Source organism: Bison bison, unplaced genomic scaffold, assembly GCF_000754665.1.
Source record: "Bison bison bison isolate TAMUID 2011002044 unplaced genomic scaffold, Bison_UMD1.0 scf7180017864518, whole genome shotgun sequence".
NCBI lineage: Eukaryota > Metazoa > Chordata > Mammalia > Artiodactyla > Bovidae > Bison > Bison bison.
The window spans coordinates 4605872-4630151 of NW_011495071.1; the positions used below are offsets into that span (position 1 = coordinate 4605872).

Below are 24280 nucleotides of genomic sequence, written 5' to 3' on the forward strand. Positions count from 1 at the left end.
GGTATATTGCATCCCACTCTTTAGAAGAAGCTATATGACTCACGACAGCATCATTTCTCACAGAATCTGTTGACTTCTGGCTGTAAGGTTAGGTTGAGGAGGGCAAGGAGAAAGGGAAGAAGGCAGAGACAGAGAGAGAGATCCAGTCACTAGGACTATTTTTATGGCTTGGGGCAGAGGTGAATGCCCCAGTAAATCATACTTTCAAAGACAGATGGCCTCTTTAACAACAATCTCTCCTTCTAGAGTCATCACTTTATCTTGTAAAAGACTTTAGCTCCATATGTTCATGAATCACTGATCCTGTGACAACTGTAAGGGCACGGCTCTGAGAGGTCTGATTTCATTATACCAGCGCGGGGTGGGGTGGGAGTGGGGCTCCTTGATGAGAAAATGGAGAGAAACAACATCTTCATGTACAGGATGGAAAATCAGCTAAGGCACCTCGATGTTTTCCCCTTTCCTTCTCTCCACTTTACGGTTTCCAAGCCCATTCCCAACACACTTTAATCAGCCACTCAATATCACACAGCTTTTGCTAAATATAAAAGTATGTCACAGAGCACGAGCCAAGAGAAAAGCATGACTCTCTTCTTCAGTCACTGTACTGAGTAGATTTCCACGAGCAGCCCTTTGCACAACCACTTGAAATCTCAATATGATGGCCCAATCTGTGATGTTACCTGAACGCCGCCAGGTCAGACTCTCTCGGAATACTAATGCTAAGAAGATCACCGTGACATCTGCCTACTGTAGGCAACAATGACCAACCACAAAGGTGATCTTAAATTAGGTTCTCTTTCAAGATATCAGTAACTCAAATTGCTTTTGTCATAGTTCTTTTCAAAAAAGAATATTTTCAATTTAGAACTGGAGGGAAACATGAAAGAGTAGGCCTGAATGCCCATGAAGTTCACTGCTATTGCAGTGCTAAGTGGGCACAGGCTGGGAAGACAAATGAAATAAGACAAATGCACTCTCGCTTATGCTCAAGTACGGTATTTAATACAGTTGAACACTGCATTTATTTTTATCTTTGACAGGTCCAGAAATGGCCACTTACTTTATCTGCAGCTGGGATAGTCTCAAAAATATGTTTTCTTGCCCTACAGGAGAATAATTTATTTTTTCCAGAGTTCATTAGCAGCAAAAATTGGCGAACACTGAATATGGACTTTTTCCCCCCTTCAACCATCATTAAAGATTAAACATCAGTAACTTTTTAGAAACAAGAGCTAAAAATGAGTGAGACAGCAGCCTAGACACCAATATGCATCATCGTGCAAAAGCCGTTTAACAGGTATTTCCTCTCAGTTAAGAGATATTTATACAGCATATAGAATCTCAAAGTTGGACTGCTTTATTATTTTGAAATTCATTCTTCCATTCCTGCAGAGTTTTGCAGTCTGACCTATTTGTCTTAAGGTTGGACGGCATTATACATTCTTAAGAAGCAGGAGCAAGTTGGAGATGGCCTTGAAAATCACCATCAACATTGTAATCAGTCTCTTTGATAGAGGTGATATAGAGCACTGACACTTTAGCAGCCATTTTCCCTTAAAATGGTATTCTCATTCATTTGAAGACAGAAGCAGAGGCCCCTATCCTGAATTTGCAATGTTTAAAAATGGGAGAAACATACTGTTGGATTCAATGTTCAAACATTAGCTAAGAGCACTCAAGGAATCTAAATCAGAAAAAAAGGAAAGCAAACTTAGTTTGTAGTAATCTTTCCATAAAGACATTCAATATTCCTTTCTGATTGAAAAGTGTGATTTCAGATTAGCTAGTCTAAATGCATTATAAAAAGCAAATGCAACAGACTTTTCAGCTGATCCAGCCTAAATGAGGCTACAAATAGGGAAGTAAAATAGTAAAATAATGAAAAAATAACCCATACTTGCCTAAATAGACCCATAAAACGCACAGTACTATTAGCTGCTCAATGATAATCGTGAATAACATTACTAGGGACAAGTTAGTGCAAGATAAGAATTTTCAGGGGGCTCCTTCAGCTAAATTATGGCAATAATTCCTACCCTCTTCATCATGAATAGTTTTACAAACAGAAGAAACTCTTTTTCTGGTTTTAGACTTTTAATACTCACATCCTCACTTTAAAAACAGACCTTGTCATCTGTCTATTCCAACAGGAGGGAAGGTCTACGATGCTGCTTTGAGAAGGATCACATTAAGGGATCAAAGAATCTAAAAAAAAGATTTCATGTTAATATCAGGCATCTTTCCTTTTTTTCTTACTAATATGAGGTGGATCTTATTTCTTAATCACATATATGTATATCACACAAAGGAAGTACTAACCAAGTTCTGTCCTGAAGAAGAACTCGAAACAAAATTTCGGGAGGAATATTCCTGAACTTGTAAAGGGGATGCTCATATTTTTTATTTGCAATGTATCTTAGCCTAGATCTATTATGATTGTATTAAAACTAAAACTAGAAGGAAACAAGAAAATGAGAATATGTGGTTTCTCCATGATTACCAGCAATTGTGGCCACCCTAAAGAGGTAAATACTGTTTAGTGTGCACGTACGCTCTGGTCATAATCACGTTTATCCTCCTCAAGCTCAATTTAAGATGGCACTCTACACTAGGAAAGTTTTGAGAAGGGAGCTTCTCTGACCATCTACGAAGCACTCGCCTATCCCTGAACAAAGCATTTTGCCCCCTAATTTTTCTCCAAATACAACTTTACTACTTCCTTTATTGCTCATAGTTTCTTTTGCACTTCAGGGGATTTATACTGAATGATGACAGAAGAATCCCTAGTCTGAAGCAAAATTCTGTATTGATATTTAGGATGATTCGGGCATCAGCACATCAGAGTGAAAGCGTGGATGAAAGATTCTAGTTATTATTCCTAAAGCTGACTCACCCTCACAGAAGAGCCCACAGCTACGGAAAAAGGTTTTATTTTTGAAAAGAGAGATAGGACAGTGTGAGCTGACCATGGCTAATGGAAAAGCCCAGCTCTGGTTTCTGTGTAGCTTGGGTGACGCAGCCTTGGGCGGAAGGGCAGCATGACAGGAATGAGACACGGGTGTTGGGCAGTTTGGTCTGGTCTAGAAAGCATTCATGGTTTCTAGGTGAACCAAGAAGATGTTCAATTCAGTCCTCTTACGTGACCCCGTGGATTGTGGCCTACCAGGCTCCTCTATCCATGGGATTCTCCAGGCAAGAACACTGGAGTGGGTTGCCATTTCCTTCTCCAGGGGATCTTCCCAAGGGATCGAACCTGGGTCTCCCACGTTGGAGGCAGACGCTTTAACCTCTGAGCCACCAGGGAAGCCTCTTACCAGTCTTACCTGAAGTCAAAACAAAGGAAGGAGGTCCCAGAGGGAGGGGATATATGTACACATGTGGCTGATTCACTTAGTTGTATAGCAGCAACTAGCACAACATTGTAAAGCAATTATACGCCAATAAAAAAATAAAGATAAAAAATAAACACATGAAGCCCTAGTCTACTAGGGTCTTTGGAGAGTGCGTCACATAAAAATATCCATGATCCTTTACAAGATGCAACATCATTTAAAACTCATATGAAGACCTTAGAATATGACCCCAAGCTGCTTTTTGTAATTGGTAATAGGAAACAGTGCCTGAGAGCTGCAGTTCTAGACTTTAGACAACCTGGGTCTCAAGTTCCAGGTTTGGGTTCCAATCCTGGCTTTATTCTTTATTAGGTGTACAACCTTGACTCAGTTGCTTCATTTCTCTGATGCTTGTTTTCCTCATAGAAAAAAAATTAAGAAGAGATATAATGGTACTACCCCATAACATCATGAGGATAAAACACATTCAAAATGTTTATCATGTAACATGATAAACTTTGGGGTGACAGAAATGTTCTGAAGCTTGAATGCATGAACATTTATTAAAACTTACAGAACTGGACACAAAAAAGGAAAAAAATGGAAATCTTATCGTATGATAATTTAAAATGAAAATTTAAACATATAATATGTGTGTGTGTCTGTATGTATGTATATACACACACATACACAACCTTGGGTAAAGCATTCAATAAACACAAATAAACAGCACAGAACTGATCACAGTTCCTGGCATACACTTGGCACTTAAAAGTGCCCATTACCAATGGGGCCTTTGCTGCTGAGGGTGTTGCTGTGATTGTTATTAGCAAGTCAGAAAAATATGAGTAACAAGGGGGAGAAAAATAAAGGAGGCAACTGGTAGACCCAGGTAAGGCTCACCGATGAAAGGGGATGGAATGGAAAGGGAAACGGAGCTGAACCAACTGCCACTGGGCTCCAGCTGGAAGCCGGGCTGTGTGTGAGTGGGAGAGTGCAGTTGTCTCTGTGCTGCTCCCAGGTTAGGAAGAAGACACATTACCAGTCGCAATTACAAGATGCCAGGAGAAAAGGGAAAAAAAGGGAAGAAAAAGAGCAGCTATTTCTGCTGCTAGACATGAAAACAAACCAGCTGAGAAAAGTGCTTTGATGAGCGGAGTATATGCTGCTGGGTGTGTGGGCTGGGTTCTCCCTCATCCCCCAAAAGGGAGGGGACGAATCATCCTGCAGGTTCAGACTCAGATGGGTGCGGTACAGAAAAGCCAGCCAAGTATACACTCTGTTCTTAATAACATTAAATTCTGCTCTTTTTGGTGTAAAGGTTCAGCATACAAAGTTGGAAAGAGGAACCTTTTTTTTTTAAGGAGGCAAAGGATATGGGAAAAAATTTCAACACCAGATTCCAGTATACATGTAATCACTGAGATTTTCTAATGCCTGCATTTAAAAAAAAAAAAAAATGATGTTTCTTGCTCAAGAGCCAGTAAGCCATTGGCTGCCACAGACCATATAATGTGTTGACGCTCCCCGAAGGGCAAGCAGACGACAGGAAAGCACTTATCTGGTTGTAAAAATATGTTCCCTCTCAATATGCAAGTCTATTTTTCTTCCTGCAATAAACTACATTTGTTTGATGCTGTATCTGATAGTTTTATAGTATTTGTTCACATACTCACTAATTTGCAAGACTGGGTAATTTGCAATGGGTCTCATAGGTCATTAGTACAAATTAACAGCATTCTGTAAAAGATAAAGAAAGAAAAGCAGATACTTTGTCATATTACATGCTTAAGCATCATATTTCAATTTAGAGATCTGATGCCTTGTAGTCATTCTTCCATAGTAGAAAAAAATGCATTTCACCACCACCATGTCCTGGAAGGGAGCAGGGAAGCATTAATGAAAGAGATTGTAACCCACCTCTTTACTCTCCAGGTTGTGATATATTTTGAAAATATACAACTGTATTAACATCCCTTCCTGGCATTGGTCCACCCTAAACAGTTTATTTATATTTGAACCTGAAAAGAAGGCACAAAGGCCTTCTTTCCACACAATCCCCTAGGCCTTCTTTTTGGCATGGAACACACACACATTTCTGCAAAATTACTCAATGTATACAGCTGCCTTCTACAGTCTTCATTAAGAATTCAAGAGACGAAAACTGTTGGCTTCCATAGGAAGGTGACCAAATCTACAGGGATATTAAGTACAAATAGTCTGGTTAGAATAATAAAATGCTGCATGTGCTTTATAATGTTAGACATGTGCAACATGGATTCCTTTGTGATCTGAGTCTCAGATTTTTAAAAACGGATCCTTACTTGCCTTGAGATAAACTTAAGTAAATAATGTTTGCCATCAACTCTAAATGAAGAATGACAGTTAAATTTTATAATCATCTTCACAGCTTCAGGACTTACTTTATATTTTCTCAGGCTCATGACCCAAAGGTTGCCATAGCAACTAGGAAATCCTACCTTATCAAGCGCTTACATTTACATTCCTTGCAGCAGCTTCCCTTTATGAATTAAATCCATCATGGTTTTCTATTCTCAAAATAAAAAGTTCTTAGGATTATCTTGCAGAAACAAGGATCAAATGCTTTGATAGAAATACACTATGCAAAAGTTAATTCAATGGTGGTTTTCTTTAGGAAGAGACACAACTATGGCATAATAAACAGCTTATGCCCAAACTTCCTAGCTTCAAAGGAAACTTAAATAGAGACATTGTGCTAAAAATGACACATCCACTGCCTATGCATTTCATCTTGGAATTATCAAACAAATAATCTTATTGGATAGCATACTTCAAACAGGTATACAGACATACAAAGAATTAAAAACTGCCTACAATAAAGCCCTATTACACACACACATAAATATTGATAAAATGGGTAACAAATATATTTCAATTCACAACTCACATAAGGAAAACAAAACAAATGACAAGCTTCACTTTATTAAGTCCTCATGTATATAGAGCCAATTTTTGTCCTTGTTTTTGGACTAGTTAAGTTACCTGGTAATATGCAATTACTGCCTTGTGTCCAAAGTTTTGCACAATAATTATGCAGACAGGGGGAAAACCTATCAACCTGCCATCTCTGATGATAGATGGAGAGTGAAGGAATGACTACTCTTGATCATGGGTACAGCAGTCCAAGATGGCGAAGATCGTCTCACCAGGGAAGAAACGGAACCTTAGGGGGCAGGCGCAGAAGCTCAGACAGTGAAATGAAGACTCACTCAACCAAGTGTGAAACCAACTTCTGAGGGTTACGCTAGAATCCAAGTCACTTGGAGCCCTCAAGTCACTGCGTGACAGGTGCTTAATGGAGATGATGTCAAAGACAGAAAAAAATTAGATTCTCGCCTCACCTGCCATCCAACTCCCAGAAGGCCGCAAGATTTATCTAGTCTCCCATTCATGGGCTTCTTCCAGCTCAGACAAGTCGCTGATTGTGTACACAGAGCTCAACCCAGTTTGCATTATCCGAAAGAACTTTCTTCTCTTTCTGGTTTCAACATGCGTCCACCCAATCCTGTCTTTGAAATGCCCCTCCCTTTCTGTGTTGGCAGTCCTCTGCTTCCTCTAGTCAGTTTTTGCTTTTTTGTCCTTTTGGTCTCTGCTTCTTGTCCACACTTTGATTCACAAGCTTTTCTCTCCCCTCTAGCTTGGAGAGTCACAGCACAATGAGATAAAGGATAAATAGAGCATTGGCTGGCCACAGTGAAAGAGGGATTCTTTAAAGTTCTATTAAAACCTAGTTCCTTCCACCATCACTATCTCCCTCACTGCTGTATTTTTGGAGCCAATAGGTAACTGGCATCTTGATTTCAAATTTGGGGGGATGGGCTAAAGCATTCAAAGGGGTGAAGCGCCAAGAGGGCACTCAATGTTTTATCTGTGACTCGTGTTAAAGAGAGAAACACTATTCATTATTCATTTTAGGATGTTTAGTTCTGAAACAATTCTGTTTCAAATGAAACTGAAGAATATGCAATGCAAACTTTCAGTGGTGTAATATCCTATTTCTAGTATATTCAGTTTCAACACATTTTTCTAAGCATCAAATCACTTTAAATAATAAGTATTATGTAACTTCAAAATTTTATTTAAGGTATATTTGTGGGAGAAATACACAGATATGCACACACAGCACACACACAGACACACACACGTCACCTACTAAGACTACTAGTCATCCATTCACTTTAGCAATGCACCGTTTAAAAGATTCCCACATATAGACCATCAATATAGACCAAAATCTGAGGAAACGTTTATTTGTGTACGGAATACAGCTCAAGAGAAAATGCCTGTAACTTTTATTTTTTTAGAATTCCGAGTCACTGATACTTAGAACTGTCTTACATAAATTGGTGAGCAAGATGAACTGTCACAGAATTAGCGCCCCCTAACCAATTTCGAAGTAAACCAGAACTTTAATACAAGGGAAAGTTCTGGGAAGCTCTTTGATGAACATGATTCCACTCTACAGTAATGAAATTCACAGTCACATCAATAGCCAATATATAGACAGGCAAGAGTTTTAATTTGGCTAATGCACTTTTTATTCATTATTGGGCTTCAGTAAAAACCTGATTTCCAACTTATGGATGCATCATTTAATTACTCATGCTTCACTTTTCAAAATGAGAAAGATTTAACTTGCCCATGAATAATCGATCGGGTGAGCAAGCAAGGGGTGCAGAGTCAGAATGTCAGAGCTAGCATCATGCCGTTGCAGTAAAACAAAGAAAGTATTTCAGACCTGTCACTTGCTTGTTACAAGATATATATAACATATATTTTAAATGTTTTCATATCTGTTGATCTGGATTTCCATACTTAAGGGCAGATTTAATTTCCCACATTGTAGAGATATTTGTTATGGATTCTCCCCCAACCCATTGAAAGTATTTGTTGGTCTTGCTTTCTTGATAAAAACTTCAAGCAGATGTAAGCATGTATGATCACGAGAGCCTAAATAATTTTTTGACGACATAGTTTTCCTTTGCAAGAAGCAACTTGGAAAGGTAAAATGCCCTTGGTGGCCATATTCTGCAAATGTGAAATTCAGAAATATGTTCTGAAAAAAGCCTTACCTTCCATCAGTAGGAAGAGGACCAAAGAGCACTTACTGTTTCCAATGAGATGAGAAGGCAAAAAATATAAACACCAAAAAACAAGGTCAGAAGGAGATTTTAAAATGGATTTTCAACTACTTAAGCCAGAAAAACAATATATGCTGTGGCCCAATTACTAGTGTCATCTAATGCCAAGGCTGATATTGAACCTTACGTTCACCTTCACGTCTTTCAGACCAACCAGGTCCTAAGTGGGCTTTCCAGGTGGTTCGGTGGTAAAGAATCTGCCTGCCAATGCAGGAGACATGGGTCTGATCCCCGGGCCGGGAGATCCCCTGGAGAAAGAAATGGGAACCCACTGCAACATTCTTGCCTGGAAAATCCCATGGACAGAGGAACCTAGCAGGCTATAGTCCATGGGATCACAAACAGTCAGACATGACTGAGCGATGAAACGACAGGTCCTAAGGACCTAGGTTCTTCTCGCCCTAGTGCTGCACACCACTGTTCAAGGCTTTATAGGGTGAGGCTTTAATTAATGAGGTTAAAACATTCAAGAAAAATCACTGGACTTTATAGATTTAAAAATTTAAATGCATATTGTCCTTAAAATTGTATTACTATTATTGGCTTTATTTTATGCCTGGAAAGGCCATCTGCGTACCCAGTTTATGCTGCCATGACCCCCACAAAGCTGAACTACTCTTTTATCTTCTCGTCCACGAGAGTCAACATGACACACTTGTATCCTAGCGTCTCAGGGCTACCCCTGGCCATTTATTCTGAAAAAAGCCACAGCTACAATGCCCACCTCAAGGCATGATTTCAAGTGACTTTGGGCTGCTTCCAAATATATTAATTTTCCCCAAAGGATAAAGATCTGCTACTGCTGAGACTATTCGAATAATCTAAAATAAAAAGCATAAAGGGAAGTAAAAAAAAAGGTTTTGCTCAATGACAGCCTCAATGAAATATCACTATGTGACTTTCTAAAATGACAACTGTAAAAAACACAAAGTATATTATGTATTTTTTTTAACCTACAACAAGATTTTTGTCCTTAACTGGAGAAAGTTTTAAACATCACAACAGAAAACTTCCACACTCTGGAGCAAAACATTCTACCATCAGCTAAATAAATAAATCCAACTCTGTTTTCTAGAAGTAATTTTGGGGCAACCCATGGTTGAAGTTCAGACTTAAGAAGAGTAAGTCATAGACAGCAGTAAATGTATTTAGATATATAGAACCTGTAACCATTATTTATTCTAAATCTGAGTTTTCAATCACTAAATATATTAGAAAGCATTTAAAAGTCCAGGAGAGAGAACTTCCACTTAGTACAAAGCTGACCTTTGAGGTCTCTTTGGAAAATATTAGAATCTTAAGAGTGAATTCTTTAACAAAGCAACATATTTAAAAAAAAAAAGCAACATATTCCATTTTTCGTACTTGGGTTTTCTTGTAGCAAGGTATAGGTATCAATGACACAAAAGACTTTTTTCTAGTTTTTATCACTAACTTTTGTAAATTATAACTGTTACACATAGCCTAAATGCTAATATATCAATTTTTACTTTTTGAATGAAATTTGTTCATTCATTCTTCTATTTAGTCAATCAACAAATATTTATTGAGGCACTGTGCTGAATATATTTATGGATGGTGATTTACCTCTTTTCACTTTAAATTATCTATATAGACAACGAGCACTGAATTATGCTACATTTTACACAAAAGGTAGGGATTTGCTTCCACAACCTGGCAGGAAACCTTTAAGCAGGGCATAAACGGTATTCACAGTTTTGAATTAAATCAGAAATGCTCTGCTGAAACCAATAATTTGGGGTTTCATTTTTCTTTTTATCTTCTTTATTCTTATTCCAGCTATGAATCATATCACTACCCATTCATTCTTCTAAGACATGGGAACATTTAAGTGAAGGTTCTGTTTATTCTTTCCCCAAACCAGTGACTAAATTTAAATAAAATGTTCTTGAGGTTGAAGGAACATGCCATTTCTTTTCAAGTTGTCAACCCTCTAAAAAAAAGTTTCAAAAAGGAAAGCCAAAAGGAGTGTCAATGTATAATTTTAAACACACAGATTAGCTTTAACTCATGGGCTTTTCAGTGTATAACCCAAGAATTCTGCCAAAGTAAAGAAAAGAAAAGAAAAGAGTAGTTGAGTCGGGCAGGGGGTGGGGGGGTTGGTTTAAGCATGAAATCTCAGAGGTCTCAAAATAGTTCATTTTCTGAGCTAGGCAGCTATGCCAATTCAATCAACCAGAGAAGTTTAATAATGGATTTCAATCAGTCTTTTTTTTTTCTTTTTGTCAATTAAGAAACAGGAACTCAGTTCTTCTAAGTTATGAAGAATTGAAATGGCAAGTCCAGGAACACTAAGCTTCTCTTGAAGTTGAGCAGTGAGCATAGCAGCTAATATAATACAGCCTTGGCAACAGGGACTACTGCCCATGCTTGCTGTGGCTGTACCCTCTGGCTGTGTGACGCGAGGCAAACCACTCTGTCTCTCTGAACTTCCAAATCTTCATCTGTAAATGGGGATAAAAACAGTTTCTATCTCAAACAATTGTTGCTGCAAGGATTACTGAGCACTGTCTCTGTGTGTGGCATGGTGCTAGATTCTGTTCATTCATTGTTCATTGTTCATTGTTCATTGTTCATTCATTCTTCTATTTAGTTAATCAACAAATATTTATTGAGGCACTGTGCTGAATATATTTATGGATGGTGATTTACCTCTTTTCACTTTAAATTATCTATATAGACAATGAGCACTGAATTATGCTACATTTTACACAAAAGGTAGGGATTTGCTTCCACAACCTGGCAGGAAACCTTTAAGCAGGGCATAAACGGTAGAATAATCTGTAGAATAAAAGCTCTGTAGAATAATCCCTTGCCTCAAGTTTCTAATTGTAGTTACGGAGGGGAAGTAGACATTAATACAGTGCTTTTTTGTGGGTTTTGGTTATTGTTCTGTATTTGGGGTGAGAGTGTTAATGCAGGATGGGATGCTTAACACTAAAAAAATCAAACTTTGACAAATTCAAATATTCGAGACACCTTAAGTTTCTCTATAGCTATCTTACCTGTTTTAAAAATACCTGTTTTAAATCCTTTAAGGGGAAAACTAAGGTTGAGGAGAATCATATATGAACAATGGGGAAAAGCAAAAGAGGAAACTTACTCGAAAATAAAAAACCAAGATTTATGCCTCAGGAATGCCATGCTATTAATAGCAGAAAATGCCACAGAGAAAGGAGAATTCTTGATTCATCTGGAATCGTCATGAAGTGTTCCATAAAATCAGTTTCTTTCTTATTTAAACTATATTGAGGACAATGTTCTACAAGTTTATATAATACCTATCATTTTAAATGAGCAAAATAAAAAGAATTTCACTCTCACAGCTGGTTTAGGTCACATAGGCATCTGGCCCAGCATTATCAGTGAACTTCTCCTTCTACTTGAGGCTACTAGAATCTAGCAACATCCCCCTATCCTGTACCTCTCAAATCTCCCATCTTCTGACTCCAGTGTATGGACACTGGAGGAAAAAAAAATAACAAGATAGATAAGATTTTGTACAAGTTCTATAGGATTGTAAAATTCAGAAATAATTTGGTGTTGGTGAAACCCTGGGGTGCTTTCTTTGAGTGATTTGCATACATTTTAATACAAAAGACTTTGTGACATTTTTTATGGCAGGCAGTTCAAGAGGCTTTTCTGGTTTACTCAGGGCCCAGCCGCTGTGTTCCAGATAGCCGAGGTCATCTGATATCAAGACCTCCAGATAAGCGAGGAGGCACTGCACCGCAGCACTAGAGCCTTAACAGAATAGAAAATTCCTTAACACAACTGTCAACCTAGAAATCTGTTCTTTAAAACGAAGGAAAAACAGAGTAATATTTGTCGGTAACACAAAAGTCTGTGGCACCTTATCTTTTCACTGGGCTTTGAGCAAGCTTACAGAACCATCTGACAGGAAGAGATTCTATTCCTTTCAGGCAGTATATGTTGAAAAAACAAACAACTGCCACTTTACATAATTCATCCGACGCATGATCTGACACCTCTATAAAGCGGGGAGAAAGGTGATCTTATTACATCCTGCTTTTCGTGAACGAAGAGAACCAGCTTCACCTAACTTTCCCTAAGCCCTGCTCCTAGGTATGCAGGATGCCACTTGATTTCTAGGGAAACAGTTCTGTTTAAGAGCATAATAAAGGAAAACAACCACAAATAAGTCATAGACCTTGTAAATATTTAAACAAGGAAGACTTCTGAGGAAAAGAACAAATCATAATTATCCTCGTTATCTTTATAACTAATGCATGCTGGAAGCTTAGTACCTGTGAGCCCCTGGACTAAAGTGTCTCCTTCGGTTCACACAGAGCCTGGTGAGGTTGTCAGTTTCACAGGGGAGTAAATAGGCTCAGGGTGGGCATCAAGCTTGCAGGGCAGGGGGTGGGTCAGACACTTGTCACAGGAGAAAATCCCCCCTCCCCAAAAGCTTCTGCTTTTACAACGAGGAGACTAAAAACATCAGATTCATCATTTTAGACCAATCTACCTGGTGTGTATTTTTTCTTAATTTTTAAAGAAAAGATTAAGTAATCAGATGGGCAGATGAGCAGAGATGGACAACGAAAGATTCTCAGTGTCCAGAAAACGTATATAACATTTTTTTCCCCAAACTCTGAGGGTCTTTAGATTAGTTTCCAACAACTGACATAAGGACAAGATTTTCCTGCTTGAAGATACTTATCCCTCCTTTAGTTCATTCGTCACCCATTTATTGAGTAGATGTGCCATGCAAACTTGAAATGAACATGTCGCCTCCTTCCAAGAAGCTCACAGTCTGGTACGGAAGACGGAAATATAAACACAGAGTTACAGAATGATGTGACAGAGCAGTGACAGTCACACGAGATGCTGCAATAAGTGAGCAAGGCAAGGTGGCAACTGGTTAAATATCAGGGGGGGAAAATGATCTGTTTCTTGCTCCAATGCTACTTTATTTACATTTCAAGAACTTTATTTTTGGATAAGTCCTATTTTAATAATGTCCATATCCTAGACATTAAGCCCATTCACAAGACACCGAAGATAGATTAATATCACCACTGGAAGAGTGTACTTTCTGCCCATCACCTTTAGCAAGCTCTTCTACACTGAAGCATCTCATGGTTTGATCACTGGAGGGTAGGAAGCTATATGAATACACTGCAGATATGTACTCATTCATTAATAGTAGCTTCAATATAGCTGAAATCACAGAACTGTGACCTTATAATGAATCATACTCAGAAAGCACTTCACAAACAGCAACTCCTACTTTATGCACTATCTATAGTGGAACAACAAGATGTATCAAAATATTGTGTATTTAAAATGAAACTATCCCCTACATCAAATAAAGAACATCTACAGACCATGGCTTAGAATATACCTAACTTATTTCTTGGTCCTCTCTCACCAAAAATAAAACAAAACTCAAGGTGATTTGTGTCTGCATAAAACCAAAACTGTCTAGTTGAGCTAAGACTTAAAAAGTCAGATGACTATCATTTAAATCCTCTCTTTAAAAATAACATTTCTTGCACAGCAAGAACTGACAACCCCTCGTTTGTGGTAAAGTAGCAAAGGATACTAAGCCAATCTCAACACAGGTTTAAATGCCTTAAAGATCTTGACATATTCCATCCTAAAGCATCAGGAGATGGCTTGGAGTATAATTTCTCTGAACGGTGTGAGCAGAGAATCAGACATTGTCTCTAAAATCTAATCAAAGTAGGCGAAAGTCTGTTGTCGATCCTTGGAGAAAATATACTAGAAAAGTCAAAACTGATAATACTGGCAACAAATTCTCATGTCAACTCAAGAACTGTTTCTGAACAAAGATCCTGAATAGAAACCTAATTTTACATTAGGCAGTGACCATCTGTATATACTAGACAATAATATTTGCAGACAACAGTATTGATGTTGTCCAAGTTTTCCTGAATAACGATGAACATACCGACGGTATGTACAATATCTTCCCAGATGAAGAAAAACGGATTACAAATCTACCAAAACGTCTCTATACTACCATGCTTCCCAAAGACAAAAAAGTGGAGGGAAATCACACAAGCATTCCAATGTGATACAAGGGGCAGACAAGCTGGCAGAGGATTGACGTTGCTTTCAAAGTGTTAAAAAAAATACATACGTGCACTGATATTAACCAGAAGGACATAAGATAGCTGCTCGACCAGGATGTACATCATCATCTTCATAAACAGCCTGACCCCAAGAAACGAAAGGGGGGAGTAATCAGACAATGTAAAGTCTATGGTAAACGATGGAATTTTGCAAGACCAAGCAAGCCTGTGGCCCAGAGCCTGCTGTCTGTCACTCACCCACTCTCACCTTCATCCAGGCAGCCTGGCACAAGAGTGGCTGTTACTCTGCATTTCCCAGCCGTCCCCGCAGCTAGGCTGGTCGGGTGACTATGTCCTGCCGGAGTGAGCAGAAAGGATGTGTGTCCAAAGAACAGACTGCTCCCCTCCCGTTTCCCTTTCTCTCTTACAAGAGGCTAAAAGGGTGTGACTGGAATGACTCCAGAATCTCCTTGTAGAAGGCGGCAGAGCCACTGTTAGCCTTGGTCACTGAATGGCTGGGTAGAGCTAGACTATCCATAGAACCAGAGCATCCACCCCAAACTATTAAGCAAAGGAAACTTAATTTCTAAATATCCAACTCACTGCAAAATTTGCAGCTTTCTAACTTCACTAATAGGTTCTCAGAGAATTGCTATTGGAGATGCAAGAGTATCCATGACAAAATTATGAATAATGCTCTCAACCGACTTGTCAGGAGCAACCTGCTAATCGTCAAGGTCAACAGAGTGAGTCCATGCAGCACTAGCGCCTCAGGACACCCCTGTACAAACAGCACTGTGAGCCTCAGTTGGGTGTGGACCCAAGAGCACAGGGAAGGGCAGGGGTGGAAGCCACTCTGCTCGGCATTCTCTAATCCAAGTCCACGGGTAAATACTGCATAAGGGTAAGAGGGTGATCACAGGGGAGAAAAGCATTGTCAGGGACCACTAAGTAATTAAGTTAACGAGCTCCGGTCCCTATTATGCATCAACAGAGTCACTTTTCCTTCTCATTCCCAGTAAATTATTTCTTCTGTGAATGTAAAAAGTTCACATACACACAATAATTGCCCCTGTCCTTCAACTTCAAAGGACATACCTCACTATAATTGATACAAGTGAGCCTTCCTAATTCCTAAGAAACACAAGGGTAGACAAGCGGGCCCTCGGAGTCAAGAGTCTAAGACGACCATGTGATCATGTAGAAAAGGCTCATTCTTCATTCATTTAGTGCCTCCCAGATATTACGCTGGGTGCCCTGGATACAGCTGCCAACAGAGTACATGCAATTCCTGTGCTCAGGAACTATCACCAACCAGCAGAATTCCTGGTGCCAGATTGCATGATAGACACAGCACCAGGGGGAAGATGAATAGTAACAAAAACACCCACCAAACCATCATCCACCAACCCTGCCAGGAGAAATACAGACTGAAGACAGCATTTCGTTTCATAGGCAAAGTGACCGTACGAAAACAAATAACTCTAAAGCTCAATCGATTCTGACCATGACATATTGGCATCTAGAACAAATGGTCACTTTGAGTGAGAACTCGTTTCGTAAATTAGGGGAGGAAGTTCATGAAATGCTAGAAATTCCAACCAAGCCACTGGATGTAAATTGTGATCCGATTCAGAGCTGACACGTTCAACAGTTTAATTTAGGTACAGCTCTCAGCTGCGCTGGGCACATGCAAGAGAAACAGATGCTTTGAATCATTTCAACGTACATTCCTGTCAGAAATGTCCTCTGTGACACTAAAATCAATTTCCTACGCCTTTAACTAACTGTTCTACCAAAAGAAAAAGGGGGGAGGAGGAGAGGAAAAAAAGATTCTTTTAATCGAAAGCCTTCCCACTGAAGCAAAATTAAACCCAAACCTATTAAACAGTACAAATTTATGTTCAATTTTTATAATTAGTGTTGCTTTCATAGAAAGGATGGTGATAGGACAGAATGGGACACGATCCGTTATCACCGTGGTGACCAATGGAAATTTTTGACTTGTCCTGGAGAAATGAGGTAAATTTGACAGAGCTGATATGTGAAAAAGGCAGACTCCGATTCTTGTCCAAACTAGCCCAGAAAACTGCAGGAGAACAGACTTGGTTTTGCTTGGGAATTTCAACTACTGATCCAAACTCAGAACCTGTCCTCCTGCCCCCTACAGATTCTTAAATTCGCATGGCTGCCTCTCTTAAAACTCTGTAAAGCATCTTTAAATATACTTTATGAGGGCGCCTGCAGAGTTGGCTTGGAAATTCAATTAAACTCATGTCTCATATGTTTAGCCAGAAAAAAAAAATCAAAACGTCATCAAACCAAACAAAAATGGGAACACACACTGAGTATCTAAACACTGCAGCGTGTCACATCTCTCCTGGAGGAGGAGGATGTTCCCCAGTACCCCCACCTCAAGCCACACCAATTAAAGACACAATCGTTTTTTCCTTTTCTATTGCAGTTATCTTGTCCTATATGGATGTGAGAGTTGGACTATAAAGAAAGCTGAGTGCTGAAGATTCATGCTTTTGAACTGTGGTGCTGGAGAAGATTCTTGAGAGTCCCTTGGACTGCAAGGAGATCCAACCAGTCCATCCTAAAGGAGATCAGTCCTGGGTGTTCACTGGAAGGACTGATACTGAAGCTGAAACACCAATACTTTGGCCACCTGATGCGAAGAACTGACTTACTAGAAAAGACCCTGATGCTGGGAAAGATTGAGGGCAGGAGGAGAAGGGGACAACAGAGGATGAGATGGTTAGATGGCATCACCGACTCAATGGACATGAGTTTTGAGTAAGCTCCGGGAGTTGGTGATGGACAGGGAAGCCTGGCATGCTGCAGTCAACGGGGTTGCAAAGAGTCAGACAGGACTGAGCTACTGAAGTGAACTGAACTGAACTGACCTACCACAAAAGCCCATACTCTAGCTAAAAGCAGAAGCGCAGTTTTCCTGAGGCCTGGAAGGTGTTTTCTAGCACATGTCCTCTCTGCCTGCTTTCCGCTGTTGATTTAAGGCAAAGCCTGCTGCCAGCTCCCCCTGCACTGTGAAGATAGTGCCTGCAAAGTCACATTCCACCAGAACCCAAATCATTTTGCCAGCTGTGACCATGCCTCAGAATACCCTTCAGGAGTTGTCATTTATTGGACTGAGATATACATGTGTGTGTGTGTGCATGCACACACACATATATGTATATATGTATATATATATATATATATAAACACACAAATCTGTTTTTAAATCTTCAAAATGCGAGGTTTTTCAAGTTATTTGACTTTTAGGCACTCACCATTTGGGACCAGCAAGCTAACCTGTATCTGAGAATATCTGATCACAATGAAGTTGGCTACAAGAATCTCTAGAGTCACTTATCGACAAATGATGAGAAAAGGAGTAAGGAGTTCATCTGAAGTAGAGAGTCAGATGACTCAGTAGCCAGCATTTCAACATCAGAACAGGGCTCTGTTCATACCTGAACTTGCTGACATTTTTCATTCTCTGTGACAGCCAATGAAGGCAAAATGAAGAGGCAGAGGTTTGAGCCACAGTATGTGTGTGTGTGTGTGTGTGTGTGAGAGAGAGAGAGAGAGAGAGAGAATTCTCATCCCTTCCATCCAACACCTCTTGCTAAAGCCAAGAGGAGACCCAGGCATCAAAGAGAGCATTCGGCAAGTGCAAGAAACCCCCCAACACAAGGAGCAAGAAACCCATCCTTCTTACGCACAGTGTCACCATGAACAGTCATTGTGAACTCAAACCCAGAAACCTGTTGATGTCCCCTGTTTAAGGGTAGGTGATTGACTCTGATGTAATGACACAAACTCCAGGGATCCCTCCTTAGGGCCCCAAAAAGAAGATTTAGTACCCTGGGCATCAAGAGGAGTTGTGCTTAAGTTACTTGGAAGTGTTCAATGAACATCTCTTACAAGGAATAAAACTGACTAGATAGCAAGATAAAGCAAAAGAAAATGCACAGCGTAATACTGACTTTCCAGTCAGCAAAAGTTAATGAGTTGCAGATCACGAGCATCTCAATGTAAAACCACCGTGTGTGCATGTTATGAAATTACTCTACAAAAGATTGCTTAAGCAAATTTACAATGAAAAACAACATCAAAACACCAAGGAAGTGGAATGAATATAAATAGGAAGCACACTTAGACACCTAGGGTGTCTTATTTTAAGGAGGAAAAAAAAAAAGGATCCTCAACCTTCAACAAGGACTTTTTAAACTACAAAGCAAGATCAGACAAGCATCCAGGTCATCTTCATAACAACATAAATTTTACACAAGCAAATAAACCCAACTACAGAAAATTGATCTTTCATTGGCCCTGCAGCCACACAAACAACGTGCAAAAATCCATCCACGGGCACTCTTCAAAGTGCCGAACTGAATCTACAACACCTGGAGATGAACAAGAAAAATTTAAATGGGGCCTGTGGGTCTCTAAAGAGCAGTTTTTAACTGGCCCATAAGCTAATAAGAGCGGTTATAAACTGTGAACAACCAATGCCCTACCAGGAGGAACATTTATCACACTAACATGCCTGGAAAAGTGGAGAGGGTTCATCTACACTCTCTCTGCAGCTTCTATTAGAATGTTAATTGTTCAAACTGAAGAAAAGGAGACAGAAGGAATGGCTTTTACCATCATGTGTTAAGTTTATTTTTGTTCATCTGACCAGTTCCCAAGGGGCAGGAGGCTAATGACGGTTCTTCATCATCAACTGCAAAGGATATTTACATCCATCCCGTAACCATGACAGCTGTGTCACTAATTCCCTAACTGCCTCCACCACATGAACCAATCATCTGGCATGAAGCTGCAAGATGGAGTGCCCTGCAGTCATTATTCACCAAGCACTTTCATTAACAAACTGCCCTTAATTACAGCGGTAATTGCAAAATTATTTCATAGCAGCAATTATTTTTCTCAGCCAATCCAGGCTATTTAAGTAGGACATTGCCTACGAGAATGGCAAAAGGCCAAGTAATCTATGACCAAAGATATGTTTTAATTGTACTACAAACTTAGTTTTCCAAATATTGCATCAGAGGGCTTTGAAATTACATTATACATCCCGTTAGGCACTCCACACACAGAGACACACACAACCTCAATAGAGCTAACCTTCTCTACTTCATTTCAATTTGAAAGCAAAATGCATCCATAGCATTCACATTAAGTACCTAAACTAATGCTATTGTCTAGCAAAGTAAAAATAATGAGTTTCAAGATCTAAACCAATACTTTGAAAATTGCTGAACATGCTAACCTATCCATTTGAGACATCAACTCCCCTCCCCCCAAATGCACTCCTTTCACTCAAGAGCCCTTTGTTCTTTTATCCTTACACACTTAGGTACCTTGTTATGATAAGGAGTGCCATGCCGGTGTACCTATCTATCTGCTGGCCTCATAAACAAAATCCCAAAGTAGTTGCCAGAAAGCAAATCTAGATATTCAAAATTACTGACTGAAATGCATCTGTGCTTAGTTTCCTCATGTTTCAACTTGAGAATTCTTCAACAGCTATCCTGGAGATGAAATGAGAGTCACAATGCCCCATCTGGATAAGAGGGAGTTTTCAGTGGAGCCAGAGAACAAGAAAGGTGTGATCTGGAAAAACTCAGAGGGAGCGGTTGAATCAAGGCAATGCCAGTATTGCAGTCAGATTACAGGGATTATACGAAGACTTCGACTACTGTCCTCAGGAGTTTGGATGTTACCTGGTAGATAGTGAAGACCTGTGGAAAGCGAGGGATGAAGACAGCTTGAATTCCGATAGTGGTAATGGACACGGAGGGACAGGGTGGAGAAATCCATGAACAATTTTGCAGGCAGAATTATACTTGGTGACTGCTGAGTACAAATGGGAACAGAGAGCTATTCAGAGACTGTTCTGTGGTTTCTAGCTTGTAAGACTAGATAGATGGTGAGCAAGGGAAGGCAATAAGCATCTGTAATACATTTGAACATTTCAAGTTTGCAATATCTATGTGATATTAACCTAGAGATATTAAGGAAATAGCTAGAAAGAATAATAACACTTATGGCTTATTTATTATATGTCAGGCATTGTGTTAAAGGCATTAGATGTATGAACTCACTTGATACTTGAAATATTAGGGTCTATGAATTAGATTCTATTTTCACAACCATTTTTAAGGACAAGGAAGCTGGGGCTCAATTACTCAAGGTCACTATGGCAGAGGATGTTAGTTGCTTAGCAAATATCTATTCTTCCCTGCTGCCGCTGCTGCTGCTGCTGCTAAGTCGGTTCAGTAGCGTCCGACTCTCTGCGACCCCATAGACGGCAGCCCACCAGGCTCCCCCGTCCCCGGGATTCTCCAGGCAAGAACACTGGAATGGGTTGCCATTTCCTTCTCCAATGAATGAAAATGAAAAGCGAAAGTGAAGTCGCTCAGTCGTGTCCGGCTCTTAGCGACCCCATGGACTGCAGCCTACCAGGCTCCTCTGTCCATGGGATTTTCCAGGCAAGAGTACTGCAGTGGGGTGCCATTGCCTTCTCCGATTCTTCCCTTAAGTGCTCGGTTAACAGAAGCCTTCTTCTTTGGCTGGCTGCGGTGAAGATAGCATTTCCTACCTCCCTCACGGGTCGGTCAGGGACTGTCAGTGCAAGGGTTGTGTGGGATGGGAAAAGAAGTCGGTTCTGCCTGGAGTATTCTTCATTGTCTTTCCTTCTGCGTAAGGGGCAGCAGCTCTACCTGCAGCCCCCGCAGTCATCCTGGACTAGAAGGTACCACCTGGGGACTATGAAGTAGAAAGGAGGAGGCTGAGTTCCTGCAGACTGAGTGGGGGCCCTGAACTGCCCCCTTCCAGACTATCGTTAGGTGACAAAATAACCTAGTATTTAAGCCATCATTTGGGGGGGTCTACTGCAGAGCCAAAAGGAATTCCTAAACGATATAGTAGCACAGCCAGGATCTGAAGGCAAGTCTAATTCTAAGTCCAATGCTCTCAACAAAACAGTCAGACCACTCAGGAGAGAATCAAGCGATATGTGCAGATTGTCAATTACTGGTATATGCACATCTTGATAGACTTCATTACTTCCTCTAATACAAAAATAATGCAAACTATTCAGCATCATCATAAAAGGGAAGTATTATCGTTAGATAAACAATCTGGATGCTAGAGAATTAACATATTACTGATTTTAGAGAATGAAAATAAATAATTCTAACGTTCCTAAAATTATCAGGCATGATTTTATCTTCCTGGTAAGGTCTTCTTTTGGAGTCCTGTAGAATATTACAAAAAAAAAAATGAAAGGATTTCCTTTGCGTTTTAAGGGTGTTGTCACCACAAAAGCCAAAAAACTATATCCTTCCAGATAATCTTCGAGGAAACCTTTTAAAATTAATTAAATGAAGCATTTCTTGAGAGTCCCTTGGGTAGCAAGGAGATCAAACCAGTCAATCCTATAGAAAATCAACCCTGAATATTCATTGGAAGGACTGATGTTAAAGCTGAAGCTCCAATATTTTGGCCACTTGATGCAAAGAGTTGACTCACTGGAAAAGACCCTGATGCTGGGAAGAGGAGTCAAGAGGAGAAGAAGACAACAGAGGATGAGATGGTTGGATGGCATCACTGATTCAATGGATATGAGTTTGGGCAAACTCCAGGAGATAGTGAAGAACAGGGAAGCCTGGCATGCTGCAGTCCTTTGGGTTGCAAAGAGTTGGACATGACTGAGCAACTGAACAACAAGAATATATATACTAAGCAGAACTACAAAAGAACTGGCAAGATACTTATATACCAAGTAAACGGGAAATGATCTAGTCTCTTCTTTTCTAAATTTTAGTTGGATAAATAAAAATCCAGTTCTGTAAAGAAATGAAATACTACTGATTTTGCAATGAAGTATGTTTCCATAACAAAATAATTTGTAATTTCTCATATCAAAATCATTAATAATTTACAGGCTAAAATAAGTTATTACATTGGATTTCCTATGCAGTTAGGTGTTTATAGATATTTCCCTGTATTACACACTGGTGAATTTTAACTAAAAGGTTAAAAATCTTGTATTCCTACAAGAAAAATTGCAAGATTAGTGTGTACACCTTCAATTTCATAACTTCAATGCCAGAATATGCTGGAGTTGGTGGGAATCCAGAAAAGAAATGCTTCATTTTATTAATTTTAAAAGGGCTTCTAGAAGATTATCTGGAAGGATGATGTAGTTTTGGCTTTTGTGGTGACAACAACCTTAAAAAGCAAAAGAAATCCTTTCTTTATAATTAAAAAGAAAAATCAGTATAAAACATGGGTTTTCCCAAAGAGAAATTATATCCTCTTTGTTAAAATATTACTTTTGAAGTTCATGATTTAACTAGAATCCCAGTCTTTGTAGCTAAGAAACAAGACAAATGCTTTCTTCTACCTAAAGCAATGATAGCTATATTTTAGAATATCCACATATTCATACTTTTAACAACATTATAGCCAGTAAGTGATTGTATTTCATTTTGATGATTTCATATATTTTATTAATGAGGAAAATCGAGGTATATTATCTTAGGATCTAAAACATTGTGTAATTACAAGTTTTATACCAGCTTTCAAGTAATTCCATTTTTCAAAGACAGTAAAGGGAAACGAATCTGAACCAGAAAGATATTCTCTCTTAACAATAAAGAGAAAGTAATTCAACTTAACATTTCAGTTTTCTCCCCAAAGAGCTGCATGATCAGTGAGAAGAACTGGATTAATCCCATATTCTCCCTGCTTATGTATGTTTTTAAACATCCTCTGGAGTGAATATGCTAGCAGTAAGCACACAGTATTTGGGGAGAAAAAAATGCATATTGTGGGACACTCTCTGGGCTCTCCTAGTGACTAAAAGCAAACATAATAAAACAACCTGCCATAAATTCAACGCTTCCCCATTTACCTATTCTTCTCTGAGCACTTTAAAACATGTAAATCGTATTCCAATGCATTCTTAATGTTTGACCCAGATTACATAAAAGAATAGCAGGGTAATAAAAGTCTTCCAATGCTCTACTTGCAAATATTGGAGAATAAAGATAGGCAGTAAACTACTACAACCATGTTACGTCACGGATTCCTCTTCGGAACACTCTAGTTCCAGTCGCTGCTAACTAGCAGAACTTTCTGCGGTGGTCAGATCTTGTTGCAAAATGTTCCCTAAGATTTTCTAACTATGTTAATGCCACTTGTTTGTCTTCCAAGTCATTTTGCATCAGTGGTGTGACACTCTAGGCAACGCATCCCATGGGGTTAGAGCCCTGCTTGAGGGAACCAGAGGAATGCAGTCATCACCCACAAACACACCATCTGCTCCGTCTTACTGCTTAATTAAACTAAAACTGGTAGGTTCTTAATTCTCACAGCTCATAAAAATAAAGGTCACAACAGAGTCTGAGCATCGTGCATCATCCGCATAACATACAGTTGCTACAGTATATTTTGTCAAGCTATCACTCAAAGGAAAAAAGGAAGACACCAACTAGCTGACATCAAGGTATCACATGATTCTATCAGTCCTGGTCGCAGATCAATGACAGGACAGCTGAACTGTCAGCCTGAGTGACCAGAAGGTTCCATTCTTGGCCGTTGTCTTTACCTCTTTCCTGTAGTACTTGCCAAAAAAATTCTTCCACATATTATA

General features: G+C 39.4%; 1 protein-coding gene and 1 long non-coding RNA gene across 4 annotated transcripts in view; both read right to left on the reverse strand.

Annotated features, from left to right (window-relative positions):
- Nucleotides 1–24280, reverse strand: part of CADM1 (cell adhesion molecule 1) — a 353858-nt gene that overhangs the window by 135478 nt on the left and 194100 nt on the right. The gene's annotated exons all lie outside the window — the stretch shown is intronic.
- On the reverse strand, nucleotides 10759–17112 carry LOC104981336. The gene is made up of 2 exons (XR_824358.1): nucleotides 14870–17112; nucleotides 10759–14743 (listed from the first exon to the last, which is right to left on the reverse strand). It is a non-coding gene; the product is annotated as an uncharacterized LOC104981336 (long non-coding RNA).